This window comes from Panthera uncia, chromosome X, assembly GCF_023721935.1.
Source record: "Panthera uncia isolate 11264 chromosome X, Puncia_PCG_1.0, whole genome shotgun sequence".
Taxonomy (NCBI): Eukaryota; Metazoa; Chordata; class Mammalia; order Carnivora; family Felidae; genus Panthera; species Panthera uncia.
Window position 1 is genome coordinate 95,276,626 of NC_064817.1, and position 23,925 is coordinate 95,300,550.

A 23,925-nucleotide genomic window follows, 5' to 3' on the forward strand; every position below is an offset into this window, starting at 1 on the left:
AGCAGGGGAGGGACAGAGAGAGAGGGAGACACAGAATCTAAAGCAGGCTCCAGGCTCTGAGCTGTCAGCACAGAACCTGAAGTGCGGCTTGAACTCACGAAATGTGAGATCATGACCTGAGCCGAAGTGGGACGCTCAACAGACTGAGCCATCCAGGTGCCCCGTAACATTTGTAATAATGACAATATGATATGTTAGAACATAATTTCATTCTTTTTGTAATTTAACCTCTGGTTTTCTGCTAGTTTCCATGTGTAATTGCTGTGTTCCTCATTGTTACTCTAGTATTTGTATGTTTGTCCTACCTAATATCTTTCTAGTACATTTTCAGTGACATCCTTATTTTTGTATAATGGCTTTTTATAATGGAAAAAGTAAGGAATATTTGCTTGTGCCTCTGTAAAGTAATTATGTCCACCCCAAAGTGGCCCTTTTACTTGAAAGACTACTCTGTCTAGGCTCCTATATTACTTAACATATTCTTTGTATGTTTTATATGTCCATTAAACATATGTATGTGAAACGGCACTTCAAAATAAAACTTGAAGGGCACCTGGGTGGCTCAGTGGTTAAGCATCTGACTTCAGCTCAAGTCGTGATCTCACTGTCCATGAGTTTGGGCCCCAAGTCAGACTCTGTGCTAACAGCTCAGAGCCTGGATTCTGCTTCAGATTCTGTGTCTCCCTCCCTCTTTCTCTGCCCCTCCCCCACTCACACTCTGTCTTTCTCTCTCTCTTTTAAAAGTAAAAACCAAAAAAAAAAACATTAAAAAATAGAGACTGTTCCTTACGCCTTTCTAAAATAAAACATCAACACATAGTACTGTGCATATATTTTATCTATACTCACACTTCAAGCCATAGAAGACTAGTTTGGATTGAAGAAATAGGTTGAAAGTAGAATTAGAACAATTACTGAGATATTCATGTTATTTGTCGTTTCAGTTGTATTCTTTTCTGCACTTTCTAATGCTTCATAATCATCTTGGGAAACAGAAGCTATCATATGAATAAAAGAATCTGAAAGGTCAGCAGGCTGAAGTGTGAAAGCAGAGTTGTAAGGTAAGGATTATTTAGTCTGGACGAATTAAATTTGAGAAGAGAAAAAACTAGTTTCTGCGAAATCCTGAAAGGAGGAGAGTGTAATATTGCCTTTTGAAGTGCTTTCTTTTTTGTTAACATGTATGTATATTTTCTTTCATTTTTAAAAATTTATTTCTTTATTTTGAGAGAGAGAGAGAGAGAGAGAGCAAGTAAGGGAGTGGCAGAGAGAGAGAGAGAGAGAGAGAGAGAGAGAGAGAACGAATCCCAAGCTGACCCCGCACTGTCAGAGCAGAGCCTGATATGGGGCTCAAACTCAGAAGCCATGAGATGGTAACATGAGCTTAAATCAAGAGTTGGATGCTTACCCAACTGAGCCACCCAGGCTCAGTATATTTTCTTGATAAAAATTAAAATGTAGAAAAATTAGAGTAAAAAGGGGAAGTCCGACCAACCCCAACCTATTTAATTTCCCTCTTCTCTTCATAGAAGTTCAGCTTTCATCTGGTTTTTCATGAATTTGTATGTTTATAATCATGTGCATACACACACTTACAGTTATTCTTTATTATGCTTTAATTATCTGGTCATTTTTTTCTTGTTACTCATGGGTTCTAGTTCATTCCTTATTTGATAGTATATATGATAATGTGTTTATCCACTCATTTATTGAGGGACATCTAGATATCAAAATTTGCTACTATAGACAACTATTAGACAAGTGGTTTTTAGGTTTTTTTCAATCTAAGCTGATAAACTGTGATTTTTAACAGGTGTCTTTAATCCATTGTCTTTTCTTATTGGTTCTGTGTATACTTGTTACAAATATCATATTTTATACATGTTTATTTTTATAGTTTATTCCATATACCATAGTGTGGTCAGCACAGTCTTTCATTGAAATATCACTGTTCTGATTTACTAACCCAAGTAGCATTCTGAGAAAAAGCTATATACATATTTTGTGATAAACTATATTACGTATACTATAGTGTGATAAACACATTTATTCACTGAAACCACACTGTCTTGATGCAAGGAATGGGTAGCATTCTCTGAAACATCTTTTATAAACGTGTATTTTCATAGACTATTATATACAAACTTGTACCTATTTCATCCATTGAAATAAGAATACCTGGATGCAACGAAAAGTTTACACTCTTTAAATGTATCCAATATGTATGTGTTTTCTGAGTGTATTATATGCAGCACAATGTGGTGAAGACATTTAGTTACCGTAATAACAATACCGTGATGAAATGAATAACTGGCACTCTATGAAACATCTTGTATACATGTTCTTTATCTATTACATGTACCATTTTTGTTGAGTAATTTTTTGTCATACTGAAAAACACATTACATGGAATCAGCCCTTTTAAAAAATTCAGTGGACAGTACAGCATTTTTAACTATAAGCAGAATATTGGACAGTATCTCTCAAGAGCTTTTTTATCTTTCGTAACTAAAATTTTACACTCATTTAATGGCAGCTCTTTATTTTCCCTTTTCCTCAGTGCTTATCAACCACCATTCTACCTTCTGCCTTTGTAAGTTTGATTACTGTAGATGCCTCATAGAACTAGAACCATGCAGTAATTTTCCTTTTGTGACTGGCTTATTTCACTTATGTTCTTAAGAAGTTATCACATATGACAGGATTTTCTTCATTTACATAACTAAATAATATCCCATTTTATTTGTTTACCACCATTTCCTATTCATTCACCTATCAATGGAAATTTAGGTTGTTGGAACCTCTATAAAAAATGCTGGAATGAATTTGGAAGTAAAACTACCTTCTTGAGATCCTAATATCCATTCTTTTGGATAAATATCCTGAAGTGGAAATTTTGGATCATATAGTATTTATTAGAATATTTTTTTGTGGCACACCTATGCTGCTTTCCATCATGTCTGTACTAGTCTACAGCAACAGGAACAGTGTACCAGGCTTCCTTTTTCACTGTACTGCCACTAGCATTTGTTATCTCTTCTATTTTCAATATTAGCCATCTTATCGTGTGTGAGGGGATAGCTCAATGTAGTTTTCATTTGCATTTTGGTGGTGACTGGAAATGTTGAGCATCTTTTCGTATGCCTATTGGCCATTTGAATGTCTTTCTTTGAAGACATTTCTTTGAAAAATGTCTATCCAAAATATTCACCCATTTTGTAATCAGATTATCAGTGTTTTGCTACTGAGATGTAGGAGTTCCTAGAATATATTGGGTACTAACTGTTCTCAAATATATAGTTTACAAATATTTTCTTTCATTCCTTAGATTTCCTTTTCACTCTGTCACCATTCCCTTTCTGGTGCAGAAAATTTTCTGCTTGATACAGTCCCACTTGTGTATTTTTGTTCTCGATGCTTTTGTTTTTTGTGTCCTGTGTAAGGAATGATGGTTAAAAACCAATGTCATGAAGCTTTCACCTCTGTTTTTTCTAAGAGTTATACCATTTCAAAAGGTTTTATATTTAAGGTTTTAATTCATTTTGAGTTAATTTTTGTGTATGGTATACATACAATAAAGTTCCAATTTCATTCATTTGCATGGGGATATCTAATTTTCCCACATGACTTATTGAGGAGACTTTCCACATTGTGTATTCTTGACACCTTTATGGAATATCACTTGATTGTGTGTGCATGGTTTTATTTCTGGGCTTTTTATTCTTTTCTATTGGTCTTTATATTTCTTTTGTAATAAGTTTTTTTTAATGTTTTGATTACTCTGTGTAATACATTTTGAAATCAGGAAGTTTGAAGCTTTTATCTTTGTTCTTATATCTCAATATTATTTTGGTTATTTTTGTTTGTGTTCCATATAGATTTTGAGATTGTTTTTGATACTTTTATAAAAAACTGCCACAAGTATTTTGAGAAGATAGCCTTGAATCTATATGCATCACTTTGGGAAATATGGACACTTTTTTATTAAGTGTTCTAATTCATGAACATTTCTTTCTTTCTTTCTTTCTTTCTTTCTTTCTTTCTTTCTTTCTTTAATTTTTTTGCCCATTCAGTTTCTTTTATCAGTGTTTCATAGCTTTTGGTCTACAGATCTTTCACCTATTTGATTACATTTATTTGTAGGATTTTTCTTCTGTTTGGGGTATAAATGCTTTTTTGTTTTTTTATTGTAAATCGGATTGTTTTCTTAATTTCCTTTCACGTGGATTTTGGTAGTGTATAGACATGCAATTTTTTTCTCAATGTTTATTGTGTTGAAAGGAAATTTATTGTACTTGTTTATTCTAACAGTTTTTTGCTGTTGTTGAATCTTTAATGTTTTCTATATACTGGATGGTGTTACCTGGAGACAGAAAATTTTAATTCTTTATGGATGACTTATATTTGTTTGTTTTTCTTCCCTAATTGTTCTGAATAGGTCAGGTAGTTTCACAAGTTGCTAGAATGGCCATACTTGTCTTTCTTTGATGAAAAGTTTTCAGTTTTTCATCATTGAATATAATCTTTGTTATGGGATTATCATATGTGGCCTTTATGATGTTGTAATGCTGTTCCTCCTTTGAGTAGACAATGTATGGCTCTGTTTCTAACCATGCTCTTTTTAAAAAAAAATATATTCATTTATTTTTTAGAGAGGTAGAGAGAATATGAGCCAGGTAGGGGCATTTAGAGAGAGAGAGAGAGAGAGAGAGGGAGAGAGAGAGAATCCCAAACAGGATCTGCGCTGTCAGTACAGATCCTGAAGCAGGACTTGAACTCACAAACTGGGAGATCATGACTTGAGCCAAAATCAAGAATCAGCCACTTAACCAACTGAGCCACCCAGGCACTCCTCTCACCACACTCTTAACCCGAGCAGCCACAAAAATGATCACCTATCTTCTCCACCATTGGCCTTCTCCATAATGTATTAGGGTTGAATGAAGCTTTGGACATTTTTGTGTTTGTTTCTTTTTGTACCAGGATTCGTTTCCTTTCATCAGAACTAAATGAAGGTGGATAATCACATGTCAACATAATTGGGTTTTTTTCTGTTTTGTTCTTCCATAATAAGTGTTTTCTTGTTTTTGTTTTTGTTTTTGTTTTACATTTTAAGGGTAATTCATTAAGAGGTAACAGGAATAATGCTGTTCATTCCATGTTTGGAATAGGGGTGTTATCCTTTAATCAGACTAACAGAATAGGAAGAGATAGAGCAGAAGCAGAATAAAAGGACATACTAGCAGAGATACTTTAAAAATAATTAAAGGAGGGCACCTGGCTGGCTTAGACTGTAGAGTGTGCAATTCTTGATCTTGGTGTTGTAAGGGTGAGTCCATGTTGGGCATAGGGATTACATAAAAGAAAAACAAAACAACGAAGGACATTGTCCAAAAGATTTAAGAAACCCTAAATATTCCAAGTAAGAGAAATAAAAGGAAATTGTACAGTAGGCCATGTTGATGAAATTATTGATATTTAAAAGTGAGGTCATGTAGGATATCTTCGAAGAGAAAATATACTTAAGAGATGAGCAACCAGTGAATTTACTATTGACTTGTCAACAGCAGTGATGGAAGCCAAAGGCCAGCAGAATATTATACTTTTGCCAAAAAAAACCCCTAAAGCGCAACGTAGGATAATGCATTCAATGAAAATGTTATTCACAGCTGAAGGAGGATCTAAAACTGAATGGATGGTAAAAGAATTAATGTGTTCCACGATACGTATATGATCTAGGAAGAGAGAAAATGTATTGGTCCACTTTAGAATTAACTTAAATATGCATGCACAAATTTCCAGAGAAAGCACTAAAAGAATAGAAATGGAATGTATATATTTTAAATTAATGGAAAGAATAATGCGGCAAGATTGAAAAATCAGTTTCAAAGGAAGGAAAAAGGAATCAAAGATTATTTTGGGACAAAATAAATGGTGTGAATAAATCCTATAGGCGTTAAATATAAATTAAATATACATTACTTACAAGTGGACTCATTGTTTCCATTAGAAGACCAACTTTCTTAGAAAGGATTCAAAATGGTTAGCAAGGCTGGCCCGCAGGCACTATGGTCTTCGTCACCACACAGCTTTGCCTCCCTGAGAGGTACTGGAGAGTCTAAGAGGTGCTTCAACTCGCAGGGCATTTCCAGGGAAGGAAGAATCAGCGCTACAGACTGGTGGTCGGAGCTGTCACCAGAACTTTTGTGAAATGTAAAAAAGTGCGAAGACTGAAGAGGAGCATGAGGACACTCTGGATTAATAGAATTATGCCTGCATCCCAGGAATACAGCCTGCAGTACACCCAGCTTTCATTGTCAATTTAATTAAGTGCCAGGTGGAGGTCAACGGAAAGTACTTGAAGGTCTAGCCATCTATGAACCAAAGACTTTTAAATCTTTGACTGCTTTGGTCATCAGAAGGCAACAGGAAGGATTTGCTGATGAAGTTTTGGAGTGATGGGGGGCTCATGGGGTCCAGAGCTGATGGCCAAGAAAGAATTCTTGAAGACGTCATTGGTGTAAAAAGGTGAAAATAAAAGGTGATTTTATTAAAGCACGGAGGCAGGACCCGTGGGCAGGAAGAGCTGCACTGGGGTTGTGAGGGGTAACTGATTATATACCCTCAGGCTGGGAGGGGGTCAGGGATAGAGTATGTCTCTAAGGAATTTTGGAAGCAAGGTTTTCAGGACCTTGAAGGGCAGCTGTTGCTAGGGAAGCACCATTTATTACTGTTTAATAAAACCACAGTCATGAGACCCTTAAGATGTATATTGATGGGTCATACACTTGCAGAATGATTGCCACAATATATCTTAGGGCAGTTGAGATAAAGGAAGTAGACCTACAGGATCCTCGAGGTTGGGATTAATCTTAAGCCAACGTTCTCTTTTGACCCCAGCAAAGTGTCATCCTTGAGGCAGTGGAGCTCCTAGAGTGACATCACTCTGCTGGTCTCAAGGACTTGTCGGTGGGCTAAAGGCAGTAAGGGAATTTCATTTTTCATTTGCCTTAGTTTCCCACATTACCATGGCAAGCACTTATACCCCTTTCTTTTGTTCTTGGGTAGCCCGCCAGGAGTGTCTGAGGAATATCACACATATTCCACCCGGGACGGGGGTGTGAGCGTGCCATCCCATATTTTGCCCTCAGCTTGCCCCAAGCTCCCTCATCATTGCTACTGCCTTTGGCACCAGGAATGAGCCTGAAGGTCTATTTTCCAGAGTGGTGCAGTATCACTGAGGGGGAGTCCAACACTGCCTGCCATTTGCAGCTGACTGTCTTAGGAAAAGATTTTTTTCTCCCTGATGATCACTCTAACTAAAATAGAGGCTAAAAATTACCTGTAAACAGCGTATATGTTCTCTTGTAAACAGTGTATATGTTCGGTAGGCAATCATATTAATTTACATTTTAGTAACTGGTTTTAGAGAAGGGTTTCTTCCCTCATTGGAACAGATTCAGAAATCTCTTGCACAGATTCTGTGAATAAAGCTCATGTGGTATTGAAGAAAAAAAGATCAACAGTATGCAGTTTATAACAGATACACTCATAAAATGTAAGTATGCAAACATTGATGTACAAGGATGGAGTAGTTTAAAACATATAAATATTAATCAGATAGTTTATATCATTATATTTTAATATTATAAATGTATAAAGGGATAAAAATTATATTTACATACATTCTTGTTTTCACTTAGAAAGTTACAATAGAGTATCCTATAATACCTGATTATGTCCACTTAAAATATATAAAGCAAAAATTTAGAGAACCACAACTTACAAAAGAAATTCACAATTATGATAGGGGATATCATTACATCCCTCTACAGTGATAATAAGGTTTTACAAGTCATAAAGAAATGAATGTATCTAGGGGTGCCTGGGTGGTTCAGTCGGTTGAGCATCTGACTCTTGATTTTGGTTCAGGTCATGATCCCAGGGTTGTGGGATCAAGCCCCACATTGGGGCTTAAGGCTCCTTCTTCTCCTCTCCCCCGACTTGCATTCTCTCTCTCTCTCTCTCTCTCTCTCTCTCTCTCTCTCTCTATATATATATATATATATATATATGTATATATATGTGTGTGTGTGTGTGTGTATCTAAAATCAAGTCATCTGAATGACTCATGGATACTGTAGTATTTTACCTTGTCAACTTCCTCCTTCTGATTTTTACCACCCCCCTCCTCTTTCTTCTTCTTTTCCTTCTTCTACTATTCCTTTGTCATAGGGCTTCCATGATTGTACCCTCTGCTTTTCTTCTTATCCTCTCATCTTTTTCTTCCTTTTATTCATTCCTTTTCTTATTACCAGTGTGGTATAGGTATTTCCCAATTTTTGACCTTAACTCTCTTTACTTGGTTTAATCTTCACAAATTTAACTATGACTGAAACACAGCTGGACTCCAAAATCTGTTATTTTTAAAATGTTTATTTTTGAGAGAGAGAAAGAGAATGAGCAAGAGAGCATGAGCAGGGGAGGGGCAAAGAGAGAGGGGGACAAGGATCCAAAGCAGGCTCTGTGCTGACAGCAGAGAGCCCTATGCGGGCCTTGAACTCATGAACTGTGAGATGATGACCTGAGCTGAAATTGGATGCTTAACCAACTGAGCCACCCAAGTGCCCACAAAATCTTTCTCTCTAAATCTAACCTCAGTTCTGAGCTCTAGGGAACCAGAAATATAAATACCCTGATAGTATTTGAGTACTATTCATTTATTGAAACATTTATTGACTACCTATTAAGTTATAGGTACTGTATAAGTAAGAGTTTCAGTAGACAGAGATTCCAGCCAATATGTTCAATCAAATCATACTGGTTCTTAGTTATTGTTTTTGTTGACATGTCACAGTAAACTATAAATCATGTAGGGAATTACTTCTGGGGCACATAAGAAATCAGGAAGACTTAAAAAGTTATACATCATCTGAGTTGTGAAAGTGTGATATTAATAAGAAAAAGAAAACATTGTGAAAGTGAATGAAGGAAATAGAAAAAATACTGGATGAGCAAACTTGAATGCTTATAAAACGTGTGATAATCTTCTGTATGATTTACTGCACAATAAGGTTATTAATTAAAGCAAAAATATGATGTCAAACTTTTTTGATTGCCAAATCTTAAAAAACCTGATGAGCCCAGTAGTTTCAGTCTGTCCCCTCTTAATACACTCTTGTTTCTTTGTTCAGGAAACTGACCTGTAAGGAGCACATCACTTGAGTTTCCTTTTCCTCCATCATCTGGTTGGATTAAGGAGTATATCAGAGTGTAAGGAGAGAGTGATTTCAGGGAAATTATTCTGGTTGCCTTCCTGTGGACTGGTCTCTGGGTCATCTCATCCCTTGAATAAAAGTCCAAAAATATTTCCAAGACAACTTTCTATCTTTTAATGCTTTCCTGTTACTACTCTCTCTATCCTTATCCATTTGGGATGCAGAAGTTGTAACAGTCCTGGGATACTGCACCATCCCTTTTTTTACACTGCTCTATGCCTATTATTTGTAAATAATTTCCTTCATTCTAATTTTTGGGTGCCATCTGTTTTGTGGTACCCCTCGAGTGAGACAATAAGTGGTACTAGAAGTGGATCTAAGACCCAGTCTCAAAATATGTGTTGCAATTGAATTATTCACATATTCATGGAATGGAAGGAAAATTTCATTGTTGAGAAGTGTTACCTGTATAATCATTGGTATTTTGTGACATCACAGGTACATAAATCACCTTCAATATCTTACATAGATGGTAGGTACAGTTTTTGGTTCTAAGTCAGAATATAACACTAATAGCACACCATGCTTCTTAATTTATATGATGGACTTGTTGTGTTCCCTGTGTTTAGAGATCTGTATTTCTCATCTAGATGAAGGACAAGAATAGATAACGCTGCGAGGTAAGGAATGGAATTTCATCATATTTCTGTTTTTCCCTTGAGATACACTTTCAGTCTTGCTCCAGGTGGCGACATGTATGGAGTACATTGGTGGGTGTCCTTTCCAATGCTTTTTAATGTGCATCAGTAAGGAGCCTTGAGAAGAGATCAGAGCAGTGTAAAAGAGTAGCATACAGACATTGATTTCCCAGACGCACTCCTTGCAGGATTGGACAGTGGCTGAGCTATGTCTTTTGTCTGAAGTTCCTACCCTCTCTGAAGGGGACTTATGAGACTTCCTTCCTTGCTCTAGTACGCCCTCCCACTCCTCATCACTTATGAGCCAGTAATGGTCACAGCTCTGGGATGCCACACAATCCCACGTCTTTTCCCTGCAACCTGCCCACACCACTTAAGATTAATTCTTTTATTAAATCATCCTTTATTTATCATCATTTGACTGCCCATATGTTTCTGGAGCACTGATTCTTCTGATAATATTTGTAGAGATGTGGGGAAAGGAAGTTTTTCACATCTGTGGTGAAAATTGTGTTGATAAAATTACTTGTGAGAACAGTTGGGTAGTAGCCATAAAGTTGGAATGCATATATCCTATAACACAGCAATACTGTTTCAAGAAGAAATTTTTAAGCGTGTGCAGAGGGATTCATGTGTACTCATGGCTCCTTGCCATAATGTTTATTATGGTGATGGTGTATAAACAATCCATCTTTACCCCAAAGAGTGGTTGAAAAAATAAATGATTTCATTATGATACAGAATACCAGGCAGCAGTTAAAATGAGTAATGTATACCTATTCATATAAGAGCATGGACAAAGCTCAGAAATACTGTGAAATTAAAAAGGTGGAAATGAGTTTATACAATATGTTTTAAAACCCATAAATAAAACTATTTATTGTTAATGTATACATACAAATATAGTAAAAATTAGAAAACATAGTGGATGTATTAGTTATGTATTCCTGTGTACCAAATTGCACTGAAGCTTCAGTACCCAAAATAGCAAATATTTATTATCCTACAGTTTCTGTGGTTCAGGAATCCACGTGCAACTCAGTTGTTGCCTCTATTTCAAGGTTTTTCTTGAGGTTGTAGTCAAGCTGTCAGCAGGGATTGCACTCATCTCGAGACTCTACTGGGGCTAAGAGATGCACTTCTAAACTGGCTCATGTGGGGGTTGCCAAATGTTATTTTCTCACAGGCTCTTCATGTCTTGGGGACTCCATTCCTTACCATGATAGGGGGGCCCTTCCTTCGAGGTTATGGCAGCTGGATTCTCGAGGGAAGGTAAGCAAAGAATGAGAGTGAGGGCTCAGGATCGAAGCCACAATCATTTTGTAACCTGACCTCAGAGGTGACTTCTCATCACTTTGGCCATATTCTATTTGTTAGAAGCATGTCTCTATTTCGTAACGATGGGGAAAGATTACCGTCGGGCATGAATACCAGGAAGTAGGACTCATTGGGACCATCTTAGAGGCTGCCTCCCACAAAGGTATATGACACACAGTGAACACACCGGGTAATGCTTATTTCTGGAGAGAGAAAGTTGAAAGTGTTACTATGGGGTATGTGCATTAGTTGCAAGTGTAAGATTTTCCTTTAATAGCAGGGTATTTTCTTGTTTGACATAGACATTTGGGGAGAGAACATTGTAGGCAGAATATTGAGAATAAAGGCAAAAAAGAATGGAGCAGCCTTTAAAGTTTTTTTTAACGTTTATTCATTTTTGAGAGACAGAGCATGAGTGGGGGAGGGGCAGAGAGCGAGGAACAGCCTTTTGAGTAATGGGAAAGGCATGTCGTTTATTATGTCTGAAGCCATATTTTTATACCTTCATTTTTAAGTAGTGCTTAATACAATGTCTTGATCACAATAAATTCTTTTTTTGTATATACATTTTTTTAAATTTTTATTTATTTTTGAGAGAGAGAGCATGAGCAGGGGAGGGGCAGAGAGAGAAGGAGACAGAGGATGCAAAGCAGGTTCTGTGCTGACAGCGGACAGCCAGATGTGTGGCTCCAACTCCGGAGCTGCAACTCCCGAGCTGCGAGATCAGGACCTGAGTTGAAGTCGGATGTCCAACCAACTGAGCCACCCAGGCCCCCCTGACCACAACAAATTCTTAGTGTCCATTTTTCAATTTTGATTGAAAATAGAATAATTCATCCCTAAAAGAAAGACTTTGATATTTGTGTAGGCTGATAACAAGTATTTAGGGCTACACCACTGTTGCTTTGCTATAGATTTGACAGAAGTTTTGTTCGGTTCCTTGAATTTCCACCCATTATTTGCTGAAATATACCCTATTAATGAGTTACATGAAGATCGCATAATCTTTTGTGTTAATAGTACTTGTGGCTGTTTTCTCTCCCAAATAGCTTAGATGACTGTAAATTAAAAAAAAATAGACTTTTGTTTCTTTTTATCAGTTTGTCCTGAATTAATTTCAGTTTCTAGTCAGCAGGCCCATTTTGATGATTGTGCCAGCGTGTTTATCCTTCAAGTCTTGCAATCTAATCCCAGTTTTGGGTAATTAAAGTATTTTTTTAATTTTCCAAGTGTGATTTTTTTGAAATTCATTTGTGTCGTTGTTTAAAATATTAGGTGAAGTGACCAATTTTCCATGGAACCCCATTTGTACTCGACAGACCTACAAAATATGATTAATCACATTTAGGTGTTTAAAGATTTTTTTTTAATTAATCAAGCCAGCTTGCCACTTCATAGAAGACAACAGAGAGTTACCAATGTTAAACTTTGTGATTTGGGGTAAAAATTAATATCTTGGAAAATTTGTGACTGTTACCCAATAATTAATAGCTTTTCTTATGAGATTGGTGGTCATATTAATACATACTATTTTGCGATATTATATAATGAAAGGTGTTAGCATTTGGAAAATCTGACCAGTAGTTTTCAGATGACCAGTGTTTGATGTTACAAAATTAAGCATGGAGTAAAAGGTGCATTCAGAGGGCAAGATAAACCAATGACTTTGAATGTAGCCAACCAAAAAATATATTGTTAAAATTTTACTTTCCACGTTTCAATTAACCTTGAAATGATAGTTGTTCAATTTTGGTGTAGTATCAAATGAGAATATCTACATGTATCTGAAAATGGTTTTAAAATATCTAGTTTCCAATTACATGTCGATGTTTGGCTCAATTTTCATCATATACTTCAACCAATACGATGTATAGTAACAGACTGAATGCAGAGGCAGGTAGGAAAACTTAACTCTCTTCTATTAAACCAGATCTTTAAAAAAATTTTTTTTTAATGTTTATTTTTGAGAGAAATATAGTGTGTGTGAGGGAGGGGCTGAGAGAGAGGGAGACAGAATCTGAAGCAGGCTTCAGGCTCTGAGCTGTCAGCATAGAGCCCAACTCATGAACTGTGAGATCATGACTTGAGCCGAAGTCACTTAACCCACTGAGCCACCCAGGTGCCCCCTGTTAAACCAGATCTTAAAAAGATGAAAAACTGCAAAACGATGCTACTTTTCTCAAGATTTTTTAAAGTATAGTTTTTAAAAATTATAACATGTAAAGTTTTATTATTATTTTTTACATATTTTATTTGTTTTTGAGAGAGATACAGAATGTGAGCAGGGGAGGAACAAACAGAGAGGGAGACCCAGAATCTGAAGCAGGCTCCAGGCTCTGAGCTGTCAGCACAGAGCCCAACACAGGGCTTGAACCCACCAACCGCAAGATAATAACCTGAGCTGAAGTTGGACGCTTAACTGACTGAGTCACCCAGACATTCCTAAAGGTTTTGTATTATTACAATAATAGCTAATTTACAATTTTTGTCAGTTTTAATTTGAAATATAAAAAATATAAAGAGATATGCTCAAACTTTGCCTACATCCTTATTAGGAAAATCTCTTTAAGGTTCTCAGCAAATAAACAGTGAGTGTTAAGGCTTCCTAAAGACCAAATAGTTAGAGAATCATTGTTCTAAGAGAAATGCGTCAGAATGTGAAATCCAAGGACTTCTGGGTTTTTTTTTAAGAGTAGTAATATTTATAGCATGTCCATGTTTTATACACATTTTGTTATATAAATTAATCTCTTCATATATTCTACATAAGTTTTTCCCAGTTTCTTTCACCAAAAGATATGAAATTATTTCAATATATCATGTATTTATAAGTATGTTAAATATTGATCAAAATGACTTTGGAAGATACCTATACATCAAAGAACATTAGGGTTGGAAGAGGCCTTAGAAATCATGTAGTTCAGGAATTGATAAATATTGTATGTGAACCTGCATTTAAATTACTTAGGGAGCCTGGGTTTTAGAGATTGTTGAATGTTACTCTTGGTATTTTGATTCAGTGAGTTGTGATTGGGACCAGAAATCTGTATTTTATGAAAGCTACTCCAAATTATCACAATGCATAGCTAGGTTGGAAATTAATAGTTTGGTCCAACTCTGGTATTTTTTTTGGCAGAGTTTGAAAATCTATGGCCAGGGGGCCAGATCCTGTCCCCCATCTGTTTTTGTAAATAAAATTTCATTGAGACTCAGCTGTAACCATTTGTTAATGTATTGACTATCAATGATTCTGGGCCTTAGCAGCTGAATTGAGTCATTAAAATAGAGATCTGTGGCTCAGAAAGCATAAAATATTTAGTGCCTAGCCTTTTACAGGAAAGGTGTGCTGACCTCCATGCTAGAAGAAAATCAGTAAACTTAAAGGTTATAAATTTTTTTTATGTAGTTTGTATTAGAATTCAAATTAGAAATTAGGTCTCTTACCGTGAGGTTCAGTGTGCTCTCTTATGCCTCATGGTTTCTTCAACACAGAAACTATGCTAGAAATAATTATTTGTGTAGATGCTAAATTTAGGAACAAAGTCTGTTACATGACCAACTGCTATAGTGCATTTACATTGTAATTTGATTTGGAATTGTTGTTAAGTTCGAAAGCAACATTCCCTGTAACAAACTTGTTAAAGTGAAATAAATGGGCCAAAACATCTTTTGCTTCCAACCTTATTCCCAGTGGTCCATGACTAAAGTTTCTTTTCAAGTGCTGATTTAAAGAACAGTGGTTATGTAATATTAATTGCTGCCATTTATTTTCTCCTCTTTTATGGCAAGCACTAAAATCTTTGTATACATAATCACAATCGTTTCCAAATTTCTTGAATTCCTTCTCTATCCTGGTGGCGTCATTATTAGCTGTGCATTTATCTGTTGTATGTGATGGGCTTCCCAAGATTTAATTTGAATAAAAGTTTCTGAGGCTTTTTAGAAATACTTGCAAATCACTCCATATCTTATTTACTTCTCATAACTTCCCCATGAAGTTAGTATAATGTTCATTTTAGAGTTGATGAAATTGTGAGCTGTGAGTTTCAAGCAATGGACAGAATTTAAACTTATTTTGGTAGGCTCTAAAGGATATGTTCATTCATCACATCACCTGTCAAATTGAGGGAATGCAGTTTTTTTTTTAAGTAATCTCTACACCCAGTGTGGGGCTCGAACTCAGAACTCCAAGATCAAAAGTCACACGCTTTACTGACTGAGCCAGCCACTTACCCCAAGGGAATGCAGTTTATAGATATCTTACTTATTTCACTTAACATAATACCCTCGATATCCACCCATTTTGACTCAGATGGCACAATGTTATTCTTTTTTATGGATGCATAATATTCCTGTGTGTGTGTGTGTGTGTGTGTGTGTGTGTGTGTAGTATATTGGTGAAGGGAAGTGGGAAGAGGGAGATACAGGCTTCCAGGCTTGGAATGAATAAGTCACGTGAATAAAAGGCACAAGATAAGGAATACAGTGAATGATATGTTAAAGTGATGTAATGTGACAGATGGTAGCTACACTTGTGAACAGAATGTAATGCATAAAATTGTCAAATCACTAAGTTGTACACCTGAAACTAATGTAACGTTGTGTGTCACTCTACGCAAACAAAAAAGGAAGAAACTCTTAGAAAATGCTACAGATTAAATTTACCTCCAAAAGGTGCTATGTGAAACAACCCACACACAGGGGTGCCTGGGTGGCTCAGTTGGTTAAGTGTCCGAATTTTGGGTTTTGGCTCAGGTCATGATCTCATGGTTCATGCATTCGAGCCCCACATCAGGCTCTGCACTGACAGTGGGGAGCCTGCTTGGGATTCTCTCTCTCCCCCTCTCTCTGCCCCTCCCCTGCTCATGCTGTCTCTCAAAACAAACAAACAAACAAACATTAAAAAATTAATTTAAAAAAGTTTAAAAAAAAGAAGCCACACATAAAGACTACATATTGTATGTCTGTTTATATGAAATTACAGAACAGGAAATTTATAGAAACAGAAAGCAAATCAGTAGTTGCCTAGTACTGGGATGAAACAGAAACTGCAAATAGGCACAAAGGAACTTTTTGAAGTTATGTAAATATTCTGAAACTGAATTGTAGTGATTATTGCGCCAAGTATACATTTACTAGAATCATTGAATTGTAAATTTATGATGGGTGCATTTTATAGTATGTAAATATACCTCAATAAAACTTCTATTTTTTAAAAAAAGTTTTATTTATTTTGAGAGAGGGAGAGAAAGAGAGTAAGTGAGTGAGCAGGGAAGGGGTAGAGAGAATGGGGGAGAAAGAATCCCAAGCAGGCTCTATGCTGCACAGAGCTGACATGAGCTAGATCTCATGAACTGAGAGATCATGACCTGAGCTGAAATCAAGAATTGGATGCTTAACTGACTGAGCCCCCCAGTTGCCCCACCTCCGTAAAACTGTTTTAAATTAGAAGTGGGTTGTTTTAGATCAGAGAACATAATTGAAGGAAGATACTGATATTCTCTAGAATGAGATGAGAACAGAAGAAAAGCCTTTATCAAATCTCTTTTTCTGAATGAATCTGAGGTGATTTTAATTCATTTTTTCCCGTTGGTCACCATACATTTGTTTCTTCAATTGTGACAAAGAAGATTAGCTTTTAGGCCCTGCCTGCCTACAAAAAAGGCAACTTCTGTATCATTGTGCAGAATTTGGTATATTTTCTTTACAAATCACAATTGAGCTGGGATGCCTGGGTGGCTTAGTCGGTTGAGCGTCCGACTTCAGCTCAGGTCATGATCTTACAGCCCGTGGCTTCGAGCCCTGTGTCGGGCTCTGTGCTGACAGCTCGGAGCCTGGAGCCTGCTTCGGATTCTGTGTCTCCCTCTTTCTCTGCCCCTCCCCCACTTGCACTCTGTGTGTGTCTCTCTCAAAAATAAACATTAAAAAATTAAAACAAACAAATAATAATTGAGCTTTACCACATTTCTTGAAGCCAACCTTCTGCTTGGGGGTTTGGCCAGATTACTGTCAGTTGAAGTTTTTTGGTGTCAGGAGTTTCTGCCTGCTTAAAGGCCACATTTTAATCCTTTTCTTTTTGCTTTGCCTTGGAAAGATATGGATAACAGCTTTCATCCAGGTCATCTCGCTCAATTCAGTAGTGAATGTTGACTCATGTTTCTCTTCCGTAGCGATTCTGGTATTCTTTGTTATAATGGAAATCAAGCAAAAAGTGTATAACTTACTGAAAATTCAGTCTCCTACCTGGAAAAGAATACCTTAATATTTAAAATATGGGAATCATTGACCATAGTGTAAGTTTGTGTAACCAAATGCAATGTGGATGAACTTTGGAGTTTAGGAAAGATGGATCAGAATGCTATTTTTACCATTGATTAGTCATGTGATCTTGATTTAGCTACTTTACCACTTTCAGTTTTTTAATATGTAAAGTGAGGAAAATAATCATGTCTACATCATATTGTCTCTCTCTCTCTTAGATATAAGTGTGGTACATATAGTTACATTATGTGATAAATAATATATTTGTAAATAATATCTGTATCCAATGTGGGGCTCGAACTCATGACCCTGAGATCAAGAGTCATATTCTCTATGGACTGAGCCAGCCAGGTGCCCCTGAAATAAATATTATTATACTCATTTTATATTTATGAAATGTGACTATATATGTTGAGATATATATCTATATTGAGATGGATAACACATGTGTAGCCGTATACAAATAATCCTCAATAAATACTACTTCTCTTGTTTAGCGAATAAAAACATCTGATGTTTTAAAAGAACCTTCCTTCAGGGGCCCCTGGGGGACTCAGTTGGTTAAAGTGCCCAGCTCTTGATTTCGGCTCAGGCGATGGTCTCATGGTTCTGATATGGAGCCCCACGTTGGACTCCGTGCCGACAGCATGGATCCTGCTTGGGATTCTGTCTCCCTCTCTCTCTGCCTCTCTCCTGCTTGCCCTCTCTCTCTCTCAAAATAAATAAATAAACATTAAAGAAAAAGTTTAGGAAAAGAACCTTCCTTCAACAACAAGTAGCATGTCATTCACAGACATCAATTATTCCTTATAAATTAAAACCTAAAATGATTATAACATTGTCAAAGGGTGTTCCCGTTTCTTCATTCAAGTCATAATAATACAGTTGTGGAGTCTAGTGTTTAGTCAGTGATTTAGAGAATGCTTATTAATTATTTTGATAGAAGCAAAAAAGTAGCAATTTCATCTGTTGAATTTTTCTCTGTAGCTACATATTTCAGCTGAATTTTTCTCTGCATATCAATATCTATTTTCTCAAGTGTTTTTATCAACCTACCTCACCTTACGTGCTTTGTAAAGCCACTGAAAGTAATGAGAAAATTTATCAAGTTATTTTATATTGGAAGTAGTACGTTTAGTTTGTAAATAGAAATATTGCTGGTTTTGATAGTAGATGCAATCATCTCAAAGTCTGATTGGTGCACATTTTCATACTTTCTTTCTAACATTTTTAGTTTACCATCTTTTTATACAATTTTCTACCCAAAAATTAAAAAAAAAAAACCAATGTATAGAAATGGTTTCCGCAGTGACTCTTGCTGCTAACAAACATTTGGGTTTTTATAATTTGGCTTTGTTGTAGAAACACTTTACATTTGTCAATGATACTTAAAAAGAAAATGCTGTCATTTTGAATATGATTTTAGGAAGCCACTCTGCTGTAATCATATTCACCAGTTTCCTCAGAAAGGAAATGAATGAAAGACAAAAGGAAAGAAAAAAAGAAAGAAAGGGAAAAAGGAAAGAAAGACAGACAGACAGACTCTGGATGAATAGAAACAGCTGCCCTATTGTACAAAAGCTGAAAAAAATGCTTTATAAAAAAATTGACTTGGCATGTTATACCCCTAGTATTAGGATACATAATGTTTGATTTTCTTTCTTTGGGCATCTTTTGTTCACTTGAAATAGTGCATTTGCATGTGAATGGAAGAAAGCAAAATTATATCCCAAGGTTCATGAAAAGAAATTATTGATTGGCTCTTTAATTGAGCAAACACCATCTGAACCACTTTCTTCATTTATTTTCAGCCTCAACATTAACTGAAACACTTCAGTGAAAATAGTGTTTGTTGTCTAAAGTTTTCAGTTAGCCAAAATGCTACATTATGGTCTATAAAGAATGAGGGTGTCATAACACTTCATTCTGTAGTTGTGGTTGTTCCTGTTTATAGGATTTACTCTTTAAAAAACTGATGTGGCAAGGCTGAGGTTTTGTTTAGTACTGGTGCGCCTTTCCCCACGATGCCAGTGTGCTCAGGAAGTGCTAGTACTTTTCATTTTGGTCCTTATTTACTCATGTTCTTCTGAATTAGAAGGATCTCAAGGAGTTATACTGGCTAGGCAGTTTACATAAAGAAAAAAACTGGATCATCTAGGGACCGTAAAGAAAAGGAAAGTCCAAGCCCCATCTAATGGGGACAGCAGATGACTGCCCCATAGGAATATTGACCCTTATATTGACTGATCGAGCTATCTTCCAGCTTCGCATGAAGAGCCAGACATAATTGATTTTTTTTAAATAATATGAAATCTCCTAGGTGTTCAATAATGAAAGTAATTTTTTAAAACACTTCTTGATTATACTGTATGAATCACCTAAAACTCATCTATAGGTTTCATGTAACTTGAAAAGCCACCAGGTTGTACCCTCTTTTGGGGGAGTTTGCTTTGTGCTCTGGTTGATAATGGCTTAATAATAAAATTTGTCATTCCAATTTCTAATTCATGTCTGTATTACTTCTTCCTCTCTCCATTCATTTATACATTCCTAGAATATTTACTATGGAGATATGACTTAGTAGACTGGATATCCTTCTAGGCATTGGAAATTTTAGCCTAATCAGTCCCTTTCCTCAAGGATATAAGAGATTATATGAGAGGCTGAATATAAGCAATCATGATGCAGAATGATAAATGTGATGAGAGAGGTTGGCATAGTATATAATGGTGACATAGAAGAAAGATACTTAACATTTGTTGTTAATACAGCCTCTTAAATGAGTAAAATGACTACATCTCCCTCTAGCAGTTCTCTGAGAAGAAATGGTTATGGCAGTATGTTCAAGAAACCCGATATCCTGGTGGGGGAGAGATTTGTGGCAAGATGGGCCTTTCAATTCCTCCTAAATAGGGCATCTTTGTCATTTGGCAATTGAAAAAGATGATGCTTTCATTTTACCCTTTGACACCTATTGAGTGTTATTTCTAAAGTGAAATGCTTAGAAGAGTCAATAGACTGTTCCCTTTTTATATTGCTTTGACTAGATGTCAGCAATTCCAATCGTATCAGATCATTTATTACTCTGAGAAAATCCCTTGACAAACCTAGAGATTAATTTGTTGTTGGTGAGCTACTCAGGAGATATTTCTCCTTCTTCCCATAATAGAGAGAGATGCTCACAGTTCAGGCCAGGTTTGGTATTATGGCTTTGTATGAAATACAAGCATCTAAGAGAAGGGAATCAAAGTGAAATCTTGACCTGGTTTCAAATCAAAACCAAATCTCCATGCATTGTCAAAATCCTGGGCTTGCTTTATTGCAAGGGCAGTTCATGCAGAGAAAAGATAAGAGTGCCCAGTAAACAAGTAGCTTTTGGATAGCAGATAAAACTGCAAAATGAAAGCACTTGACTGACGGATGATAAATGTTATTTGTCTGCCTTGAGTTGATATTATATTTTATGGGATATGAAGTAATACCTGCCTTGTAGATTTACACAAGTGTGAACAGGCAAATTTCCTGAAAATGGCTTTTTTGCAATGAGTTTATAGAACTTTAAGGGAAAATTAGTATTAGCTGCTGACTTATTTTCAAAAAACACTCCAGAAGATTCTTACAGCAATATTTATTCGAGGTTGAAAATCAGATAAATATTTCCTTCACATACCAGCAGGGGTTATAGTATTTGCAGAAGGCACAAATTCTCATGATGTTATATGAATAAATACTCTTGCCATACAGAAAATCCCCTGTAGACAGGTTACATTAAATTAACTTCTAAGGTTCAGGCACCCGAACGGGAATTTTTTTTTTCAAGTGTGTTATAGGTATTTCACTTTCCCACTCTCACCTGCCAAATCAGCCATTTTAAACATACTGGAGAATTCACTGTTTCTCCTCTGTGACCTTCATGACTAGCCTGAAGGACTGTGGGTATCTCCATATTCGGAGTATTGGATCCTGGAGCATTATACTTTGTGTTCAATGTCCTTGCCACTTGCTAGTTGTGTGGCCTTGGACTAATTGTTGAACTTTCTTGTACCTCAGTGTACTCATTTTAAAAATAGGAATAATAATCCTGACTCATTAGGTTGTTAGAAGGACTGAGGTACTGATGCCTTGAACATGGTAAATGTGCAATTAATATTAATCACCAATTTCTCCTTTCTAAGGCTCCGGTGTTGCCAGCATTTCAGAACCAGAGAGAACAGGGATGAAAATAGTCATGGAGGGAAGAGTTCCAACTGATGATCTTCAAGTTAGGCAGTAAAGATGGGCACCTGCTCTTCTTTTCCAAGAGATGATTTCTTGTTCAAGGACCTTTCGCCTTCCTGGTAAGCTTTGAATTAAGTACTTTTTCTTTGTGTACAAATTTAAGGGGCTATAGGTTTCAGCAGCTTCCAAACCTGATTAGGGGGATATTTCACCAGAAACTCCTTGTTTCTAATTTTCTTTATATACTTTAATCTGAGGATTTGCCTGCAGGGGTGAAGGATTTTTTATTGTCAGTTCAGGCTCTACTGAGCTAGAAATCCTTATGCAGAGAAAGCTCCTACTGAGTCCAAAGGGAACTTTTCCTAAGAAAGACCTGTAGGACTTGGCCTACTGTGTATAGATATTCTTTATTCAAGAGAGTTTTGAAGATATGTAGGTTTGAAGTTAGCATATATTCCCTCCAGCCTTGCCCCAAGGGGTTTCTTAAACAACATACCTACAGACATCTGCCTTTTCTAAGGGACAAATCACTCATTTCGTCTAGTTCAACAGCTTAGAATTTCAAAAATATAAGAAGCCCTTCTTTGTGAAGAGAGAATGATGTAGTGCATTTGAAAGTCCATTATTTTTACTAGAGTTAAAATATTGATATAATCAAAAGGAAAGTCCTACAATTATTAAAATGTGAATTCAGAAATCATTACTATGGGAAGGGAATTATCATAATTTCCTCTGGTTTTTGGTAAAGGGCATAAGTAAATCAAACCTATTTCTCACTCCCTGGAAAATATCATGAAATATTATTTGGATAAAATTAACAGAATTCCTAATCAGTCAAACAAGCCGTGAGCATATATTTATTCCTGCATCGGTACTCTGCGAAGTATATGTCTAGGGTATATAGAAAATATGGTTCTTGCTCTCAAAGTATTTATAGAATATTCTGAAAAACATGATATATATATATATATATATATCAACTTTTTGATACTTAGATTATGTTTATATAGATTATGCAATAAATGGTACAGACTAAATAATACATTATTCTGAGCACTTTGCATCTTTACATTTTGGAGAATTTTCATAAGACCTGTGATTTATTTCACTTCATTTCTACCAAAGTTTCACATAATACTAACTCATTCACGCTGTGGTTTAAGTGACTGATAGCTGGTTATTTGCAGACAACAAGGGGAAGAAGTTAAAATAGACTGCTAAGCATCGGAAAGGTAAGGGAGCTTAAGGGAAGGTGTTTTGTGAGATGGAGTAATACAAAAAGGATCAATAATGTGATGCTGAAGACAGCCATTTAAACTGAAATTTGCCTCTGCTGTCTTTCCTGAAGCCCATGTGAATACGTCCTTGAATAGCATCCGGCAGAAGTCTACAGGCGCTATGTCAAACCTCCATTTAGACTCTGACTTTTAAAGAAAATAATTATCTATTTTCTCTAGTATCTTTTGGGGACAGTAACTATGTCTTATTTATTGTTGTATTCTCAGCACCTGTGTGCTAACATATGATAAGCACATATAATTAATATCATTCCATTGAGCTACTTTTCTCTCACTTTTCTATTCATCTTTTTCATCCTCTCTGTTTTGTTTCCTCTATTTGGCCCCTCAAACGATAGTTTCCCAATGTTCCCTCCATAGACCCTTGCTTGCTCTTTCTACACAGTTTCACGATGTCCATTTATTCTTCAGTGACCCTCTCTTTCCCAATGACCAGGCGGTGGTTAAATTGCAGGCATGGCCTTTGAAATAAAACAAACCTGGGTTGAAATTCAGTTTTACTACTTGCTAGCTGTCAGACCTAGGAACACTTGACTTTTTGATCCTTAGATTATCCTTCTTTTAAACAAGTTTAATGATAATACCTAACTCATAGCATTATCATTAGAATTTGGTCAGATAAGAAGTATAAAATAAATAGCATAGTGCTTGGGCCTTAATAAGTACTCTGTAAATGTTAGTTGATTTTACTTTTTTTTTATAAAGCTTTACTGAGATACTATAATTTACTCCCATAAAATTCACCCATTTAGTATATACAATTTAGGGCTTTTTGGTAAATTCACGTACAACCATTACCATATCTAATTTTAAAGCATTTTTATTCTCCTAGAAATAAACATGTTGCCATTGGCATTAACTCCCCATTTCCCCCACCTCCAGCTCTAGGAAATGATATTTCAGATTCTGCAATTC

General features: G+C 36.1%; 1 long non-coding RNA gene and 1 pseudogene across 1 annotated transcript in view; both read left to right on the forward strand.

Annotated features, from left to right (window-relative positions):
* The first annotated feature begins 802 nt into the window (after positions 1 to 802).
* LOC125931942 (uncharacterized) overlaps positions 803 to 23,925 on the forward strand; it is a 135,500-nt gene continuing 112,377 nt past the window's right edge. The window contains exons 1-2 of the long non-coding RNA XR_007460509.1: positions 803 to 1,061; positions 21,670 to 21,831. This is a non-coding gene — a long non-coding RNA (uncharacterized LOC125931942). The remainder of the gene's footprint in view (positions 1,062 to 21,669; positions 21,832 to 23,925) is intronic.
* LOC125931941 (39S ribosomal protein L20, mitochondrial-like) lies at positions 6,069 to 7,425 on the forward strand (annotated as a pseudogene).